Raw genomic sequence first — 9,056 nt, forward strand, 5'->3', positions numbered from 1 at the left:
ATAAAACTTTATTCATTTTCGTTGACTAACAAGAAAACAAAAACCTTTCTCTTTCTCACATGCGTAGATACTATACTTGATTGGTTAAGTTTTTCCATTTTCTCTTCAAAACTAAATGTTCCTACCATACATCTTTGACTACTACTACATATCACTGTTGGATCGAATAGTAAATACTTCTTTATTTCTAATTAGAAGTTACGAGTTTATTTCTTGAATATGAATTTAGTCGCTTTTAATAGAGAGAGTTTTAGTATTCTTCAGAGTGTGACTTAGCTTTTCTATGTAAATTTAAATTAGTCGAGTCCCAAAATGAATATCAAATACAGAATAAAAAGGAAATGAAAAAACGGAGTATTTGCATATTGCAACGTTGTGTTCTTACATATATGTTGCTACTTACTAGCTGTCATTTGTTTTATGCTAGTACCATTTGTTTTTTAGAAGAAAAAAAATCCAAATATGAGAAACCACAAAATTAAATGAAACTTTAATTTATATTTTCTTTTATCTCAAATTATTTATCGTAATTTTCGAATACTATAATTATCTCAAATTATTTGTTAAGTATTTTCAAAGTTTATGAAAAAATTATTATTTTTTCCATTTTACTTTTAATATGTAGTTATTGTTCTTGAACACTACAAACATCTCAATTATGAAAAGATGACATATAAATAGAGAAAAAAAAATCTTTTTAATTATTGTTTTCTTAAAAGTGTGAGAAAGAAAAATACGACAAATAAGTTGAGACAGGTAAAAGTGTGTGTGGGGGTGGGGGGTGGACACTTTCATTTTCCAATAACCACATGCACCATTATATGTATGTATTTTGTGCAAACTCTTCTCAAGTGGTGTGAAATTGTTTAATTTTCCTCAGTTTTAGCAAACTGTGGTCCATTATATATCAAAAATGTCAAATCCCCCTTATCTTGCGGGTCTTTTGTAACTTCATCTTCTACATCTCATCATTTAATTAATTTCCCCCGTGATCTGCCTTTGGTCTAGCTCATTGCATAATTATTTACTTATTATAACTCTGTGTAACTCCAGTTGCCACTTTCATTTATTCAATTTATTATATAAGTTGCTCTTCTAGGGATTATGATGATTATTAATACAAATAAAATTAACATGACTTTCCAAGTACATGATATATGAATAAACATTGACCAGTAAGGAGAACAAAGAAAATACAAGGTTGCTGCTAATTAATATAATCCAACGACAAGCGATGTCTATTGACTCTTTTTGAAGTACAAAATCCACAAATTTGAATATAGAGTTGAGCTGTTTTTGACTTTCATAAACCGAGTCAAAATTTGAATTTCAAGATTCAAAATAAGTTTCTGAATTTTTCTTAATGACAAATAAGAAATTTTAATGAAAGTTACAGAATTTCGTGAAATAATTTAAATTTTAGTCTAGCTCCACTCCTTGGTGATTAAGAAAAAATGTTTATGGAAAGCACATGATTTGACCGGAAAATACGAGAGGGGTGATGGGGTGCGAGGTTAGCGCTGACAGATAATTAGGGGCACTTGCACTTATGTTGGATCGGCCAAAAATAAGGACAAATCTACAACACTCTTTTCTTGTACTTTCCCTATACTACTCACTATCTTTGCAACTCTGCTATTCTTAACTTTTATTTATCTTTTGTGTCCCCACTCAATCCAAGTAAAGATGCTCTTTGTCTGCTCCTTATCTTTCTCTTTCCCTATGAGGCTATGACACACAAAAGTTTCACCAACGTGAATTATGGTGCTGTGGTAGAATTGTTTCATTCTTAGTGAAAAATATCGAGAGTTTAAGTTCTGAATATGGATAATATCTTGTTGGAGTACTGTCACTCCCAAATAAGGGGCACCGGACATCAAATAGAATATCAAAAAATAAAATAAAAAGAGGATGACATTTCCTTCAACAACAAATGCTTCATGAATCACACACTCAAACCCACCACGTCCATGACTTCCATTTAATGTAAGTGATTAAATATTTATAGGTAAGAAAATGACACATATCATATATTTATTAATTTGTCATAAACCATCATAGAACTTCTTCCTTTAGACTTGCATATAAAAAATTTACAAAAATAAGGAAATATTAGAAATATTTCTTAATGAGGGCCAGTATTAGCTAACTTTAGCTGAATTTGATGGTGCCGGCTAGTGGCCACACAAGTATATAGACTGAGCCACAATGCAAATTGCGGGATCAACATAATACATTAGCTTCGGTTCAAATTTATATTTATATTTAAGCATTATTCATAGCTTGAGAAACTAACGATTGTGATTTATAATCATAAACTAAATTTTTTGGCTCCGTCGGTAATGTACGACACAAACCATGAGAGAAGTCAAGGAGTTGCTCTTCTGTTGCACATGCAAATTTGAGGTAATCAAGATGAAAAATACATATAAAATTGTGTCAACGTTATCTATTGGTTCGATTAATAGTGACCTGATTATATGCAAGCTGTTAACTTCTGTCTTAATTAATTGACCATGTCGTTTTCTTTAGACACTATTCCATGTGTCATCTGAGTACCTTATAATTAGATATACTAATTTTATACTATATGCTACCATTATTATTTTTAACTTTACTTTTCGTCTTGGACTTTGAAAGTAGAGACACCTTACTTGAACAGGATCTGTTCTACAGACTCGTACCATTGTATCCTTGATTTATAAGGAGACACGAAACCAAGTCTGGTGGATGACTCGTGGCCATTAGACCAGAAAAAAAAAAGGACTTTAAAAGTAGAGGAGAGTTAAGATTTTGAGTTTATAAGTTTTAAAAGTCTAAAAAAACAGCTAATTGAATATTTACATGTTAGCTGTTTTTTAATACAATTGCAAAGACTTGACCAATACTATTGAATTATGTTGAACTTATAAATTACCCTGGTCTTTGAAACGACCAGGTGGGTTGGCTGGACAACAAATTATATTACAACAAATTAAATATGGAATTAGCTACGGAATTAATCGGTAATTCCTAGCTATTCGTCGCTTAAACACTCCTAGCTAATTTTTTTTTATAGCTCATCATTTGATTATAATTAAATGAGATTAGCATGAAATTTTTATCGTGCATGTGAAATTTTGTTCGCTAATTTCTCATTTTCTAATCATAAAAAGTAAGCAAATTCCCCTGTGAACGGCACCTAATCAACTTTAACTAAATAAAAAGGCAACCTAATTAAATTTCTGCTTTAGTTTTCCACATGCTCTGTCTGTGTTTACTTATCTTGCAGGAAGGAAGACTAGTTAGTTATGGATATCTGAGCTTAAGATTAGTAATTAAGAATATAAATTTGATGTTAATTAAATTAAGTGTTGAAATCTAAGGAAGAGACAAAGATGAGGTATACATGTGAGTTGTTGTCATACGTTAGGAATCAATGCAATGATGAATCAACTTGTTTTGTTTAAGGGCTCACAAGTTCAACCTTATTTGCTGCTACTTGATTAATTATGTAACTCAACTGCTGTCAACTCTGTCCCTTTCAGACTCCAAGAAGATGCCACTTTCCTAGCCATTCATTGGCTTTCTCTATGTTACATTCGCCTCAATATATATACATTAACAAAAAATGATAAAACATTTACTAATATTAATTGATTGTCATTAGATTTAATATCGCTCTAGGCTTTAGAAATATTTATAAAGAGTGTTAATTGCCTCTAAAACTACATATTGAGCGATAATTAAACTATTACCATTAATAAGTTGTCACATCATTTCTATGGTGGAACTTAATTACATGAATCAAATCTGTTTTGTGGCTTAATAGCAAAAAACATACTAGCTTTTAATATCTTTTGTGACTCGTAACTTAGGTATGATGACAGAGTGAACGTAGCAGGGGGTCACCTGTTCACGTGAATTCACACTTTCCTTTCGAAATTATATATAATAGTGTTATATTTTATAATTTTTTTTTAGAAAATATAGATGTGTGAACCCACACTCGAATTATCATATAATGCGATGATGACTGGGTGTACCTCTCGAAGTGAGGTTAGAAATTTGAACTTTATATCTATCTTGTTTTATTTTTCTTTCTAAAATTGGGTAACATCCCCCTAAGTAGTTATTGACAGAACTTTAAGCGCTTTATTTTTAGACATATAATTTTAGAATTTTAGTTGTTTTCAATGATAAGAACTTAAATGTCAAATCGAACAACTTTTTTATAATAGGTGCACCCATATCTCGAAATCCTGGATACACAGGATAACTTCAGAAATATCAAGTAAAACTTTGTAGGTAACATATGGAGTCTGATCAATGCATAGACATCTGAATATGATAATAGACTTCCTAAAACTTACTGAAATTGTCACATACAAAACATTGGACTCTGTGAATAACTATTATGAAGACTGGAGGCAAAGAGATTATCATATATACTAAGATCTTGTGAATCTGAAAAAATCCACTTATTCTGAATATCTTATACTCAACTTATTTCTTTTAAATCCTCTTGAATCTGATGAACTCATATGAGAGGAAACGTATTACTGGGAGGTCATGCCATAGCGGTGAAAACGGGTTTAGCCTTACATACCTTGATTTCAATCCTTTGCATATCATGGCGATCAAACACACTTCTCTGCAGCTTCAATCTATAACCATAACGATAATAGGAATTCATGTTAACAGCTATATAGATGTTCAAGTCATTTAGGCATTTCATCGAACCTTTGAAACCACAGAATGTAATTAAATTGATTCATATGTATAGTTTTCATCATGAAAATAAAAGAAGAGGTTCAAAAGGAGTTGCCCTTCCCACAAAGTAATTAGTTTGTTAGGCCAAACTTTTAAAATCATCTTATTTTTTTAAAAGAAATGCTTTTTTCAAAAGTACTTTTTGGAGAGAAACAGTTTGTGCTTGACCAAACATTTAAAAAGTGTCTGAGTGTATTTTCCTCAAAAGTGCTTTTCAAAGATGCACTTTCGAGGAAAAGCTACTTTTATTACGTTCTGAAAAACAACTTCTGCTACTCTACAAAAACACTTATTTTGTTTGAAGAGTTTGTTCAAACACGTTATACGTATATCTTAAAAGGAAGAAGTGAGGTGGATTTAGTGTCTTGTATCCTGATCTTTAACTAATTTCAGGGCATAGGTTAGCATGGATGGTGCTCCTTAGTTAAGGAAAATGGACCTAAGAACCTAGTCCACAGACCACATACCAAGAGCTCTCTTCTGCTATTAAAAATATGTTAAGTTTGATTGATAGAGTACTTAGATACATGATTTCACAACAAATATAGCAGGTGCAAAAGTATTGCTACGCAGCTTCAACATGAAGAAAATGAAAGCGAAGGTTAAAAAACTTCATCAATAAACTTTAAAAAATACACCCATGTACTCATTAGGATATATAACAAACAGATCATAAAAGGTTTCCAACTGTTGGTTCTTCATCATACACTAATTCTGCTACTATATTCTTGTACTGATGTATGTTGTCTATAACTTGGAATGATCTTTTCTTCTTTGCAGTCCTCTTGCATAGAGTATTTGATTATGATGAGAGACAACCTCGGCTCACGTGGAATATTTTTGGAGTTCATCTAGATTCTTAATTATCAAATGTGAGTGATCATTTCTACATACCCTCGTCATACTTTGAAGTTTTTTCTTTGAATCTCATTTTGTTGTCTATTATTCAAGGTATTGATCACTAAGTTTACTTGAAACTGTCTCGAATTAGTTCATAGATGTTTGATTTGTGCTAACTTATACATAGCCGGTGGAGTGATTGTACTGATTCTCGTGATGATGTGCTTATTATGGGTTGTGGTGGTAAATGAAGTTGAATTTCACCCAGACGGAACAACTTTAAGCATTGCAAAATTGCTTGTAATGATTGGTTCATATAGTTCCAAAATATATAACTCATTGATGAAAAAACCTTCAAGATTTCCTTTTGTTCTTCTTATAAGGTGATGTTAGCTTGTGTTTTCTTTGAGTTATTACTGGGCTACGTTTTTATAATGCTCTCTTTTCTGTGATTAAAAAAAATAGATTTGTCTTGTAATTCTTATTTTTGATTAAGCTGAATTCATCTTCTCTACCAAAATTCTCATTCTCATTTCCAACATCTTTTGATTCTAGTTAACGATCTTGAGCTGGCAGAACTTTTCTTTTGCTATTCTCTCTACACTTCCATGATATAAATCATATAATCCACAAACCTGTTGCATACCTCCGATTCTCCGCTATGCTGAATCAAAACATGTAACGTTGCCATCTTGATGAACTTTGCGATTGCAGTTAGGTTTGAGAATATAACGAAACTGATATTGTGGTAGATACACAACTCTTCCTATTTTAGTGGAGTTAAACACGATAGTGTTAATATTAGGATCCGTGATGATCTTAAGACGAAAAAACTATGGCCCTGCAGTATAAGACTAACATAAACTTTTATTGTATTGTCTTGTTTCGTTGTGGTATAGTTTTAACTGAACCCGAAACGAGCAGCTAATCTTGCTTGGAATCAATTGTATTGCACATTGGATATTCTCAAATAGTGCTAAAAAACCAGCAAGAACTGCAGGGTTTAATCAGAAAACAGAGGAAATTAAAATCTCATATTATGAACCTGCAAATATTTTAGAGCCTGATTTTTGGTTTCTTCCTTTTAATGCAACATGCTACAAGAAGATGCAAATGCAAGGTTCTCTGTCGAAAAATGGCCTATTTATTTTACTTCGTTGTCTCACATGATTTTCAAAGATGTGGTGTTGATTGCAAAGAGCTACAAAAATGTATAAATGATAAATTGGAGAAATTGAAGGCGATTTTGTTGATCAGTACATTTCTTGATAAGACAATTTGATCAAGTTGTTCCAAGATGATCATGATTAAGAGGGGAAATCACAACACTCCAAGTCAAGTAATTTGCTTAAACAGAATGACCTAACACAACAAGTACGTATTCATGTTTTTTTGAGCCAATGTATTGCAAACTAAATTTAACTCGAGCACACGATCAAGCTAACAGATAACGAAATTGTACTTTAGAATTGATATATATTATGCAGTCACACCCCATTTTATAACCTAATGTATATAAAATTTAAGTTGTGTCTGTTGACATAGTGGCCATATATACACTTTTTACACTATCAAGTTAAGCTACCTACAACAACAGATTACTTATAACACACGCAATCTAGTAACCTAGAAAATAGAATATATACTAACTTGTTATAACAGATTAAATTATATTGATAGGTAAAAGTTTCTTGAAAGTTGTACCTAAGTATGCAAGCCACAAAAAAATTGGTGTTGCTACTTAAAGCACATAGTCGTTCTCCGGCAATGGTCTAGTTGGAGTTTCCAATGGCAATGGAACCTCTGTTTTCCCTAACAAGGGCACAACAACTGCTGCTGAATCATACAATCTCTGTCTTATTTCCAATAATCCAGACTTGTTTACAACAACAAACAATATTCCTGTGAGAGAAAAAAATAGAAACACCGATGAAATCGTCCACGTTTTAGAGTTGATCTTTTGATGATTATCTTCATCAGGTGTAGGAGTAGGACTTGGGGCACTGTCATTGGCACTAGGAGAAGGACTTGGGGCAGTATCGTTGGCGCTTGGAGCAGGACTTGGGGCAGTATCATTGGCGCTAGGAGCAGAACTTGGGGCAGGATCATTGGCGCTAGGAGCAGGACTTGGGGCAGTATCATTGGCGCTAGGAGAAGGACTTGGGGCAGTATCATTGGCACTAGGAGAAGGACTTGGGGAAGTATCATTGGCGCTAGGAGAAGGACTTGGGGCAGTTTCATTGGCACTAGGAGAAGGACTTGGGGCAGTGTCATTGGCTTTAGGAGGAGGACTTGGAGCAACTTTCACCTCAGCAACTATAGAAAAATGGCCTTGCATTCTTGTTTCACAAATATTTCCATCCTTAACATGGCCAAATTCGACAAAATTATTCGAGTAGAAGTAAACACATTTGGGGAAAGACCCCTCAGGTGCTGGCTGCACATAAGGAAACTTGATGGAAATAGGATCTTCCAATGCTTGTATATCCAAGTCTCGTAGATATTTGGCATACAAATTATGTGCATCATAAGCCAAGATTCCGAAAACTGGTGCCAAATAAGTGTAACCAGGCAAAGGATAATAAAAGGATGACCAATTAGCCAAGTTTTGGTAAACCAGAACAAGTTTCTTTACATAAGGCTCCTCTATGATCCCGGATGGGATGAAGAAATTTTTATAATAGCCACAGACTTTCCATTTTAAGCTGTGTGTTTTAAGAATCATGGCTGAAACTTTAACCCCTGTCAAACTGGAAGGAACATTCGCGTCGTAAGGAACACCATATCTGGTTCTTTTCCCTGCCAATTCCCTGAAAGCATATTGCTGAAGTAAGGAATCAAGTGAGCTTTGCGCGGATGAATCTGAACTAGATGATCCAGATCCAAACAGAAATGGAATTAGAAACCAGATAATTATGTAGAAATAACTTGATGAATGCATTAGTCTGCTTAAGAAGGGGAATTCCGCAATCCCTTCTGATCGTTGAAGAAGGGTTGACGTAATGGATAAGATTCAGGAGGGGGCGCAAAAAAAATGGATGTTATCTACAATATAGAACACATTTTGAGCTAGCTGCAGATCTCAAGAAAGAATAAGTGGGAGATAACTACTTAGGCCACAGCTGGATAAAAGTCAGCATCTAGATTAATTGTGCTAGGCTGTTTGGGTGCCTTAATTAATTAGTTACTGTATTTATTTTGTTTGGTTCTTTATTTTTGGTTGAAGGAAGGTCACTTCCTTTTTCTTAAAGGAAAATGTTGAAAATTGGAACTTCAAGACCAAGTTTGGTAACTTATACTTCTAGAAATTAAAAACTTGATCAATTTACAATTGTGTGATGGCAAATGTAATATTCATCAAGATGATAACACAACGTAAAATAGAATGTACAACAGAATGGAAGGGAATGAATTGAATAAAATATCGCAAAAAAAATCATTGGATTACCAGATAAAATACTTTT

At 33.2% G+C, this 9,056-nt stretch overlaps 1 pseudogene; it reads left to right on the forward strand.

The window, feature by feature from the left end:
• The first annotated feature begins 2,645 nt into the window (after window positions 1-2,645).
• Window positions 2,646-2,751, forward strand: LOC125852728 (small nucleolar RNA U3; annotated as a pseudogene).
• The last annotated feature ends 6,305 nt before the right edge of the window (window positions 2,752-9,056 follow it).

Source organism: Solanum stenotomum, unplaced genomic scaffold, assembly GCF_019186545.1.
Source record: "Solanum stenotomum isolate F172 unplaced genomic scaffold, ASM1918654v1 scaffold4652, whole genome shotgun sequence".
Taxonomy (NCBI): Eukaryota; Viridiplantae; Streptophyta; class Magnoliopsida; order Solanales; family Solanaceae; genus Solanum; species Solanum stenotomum.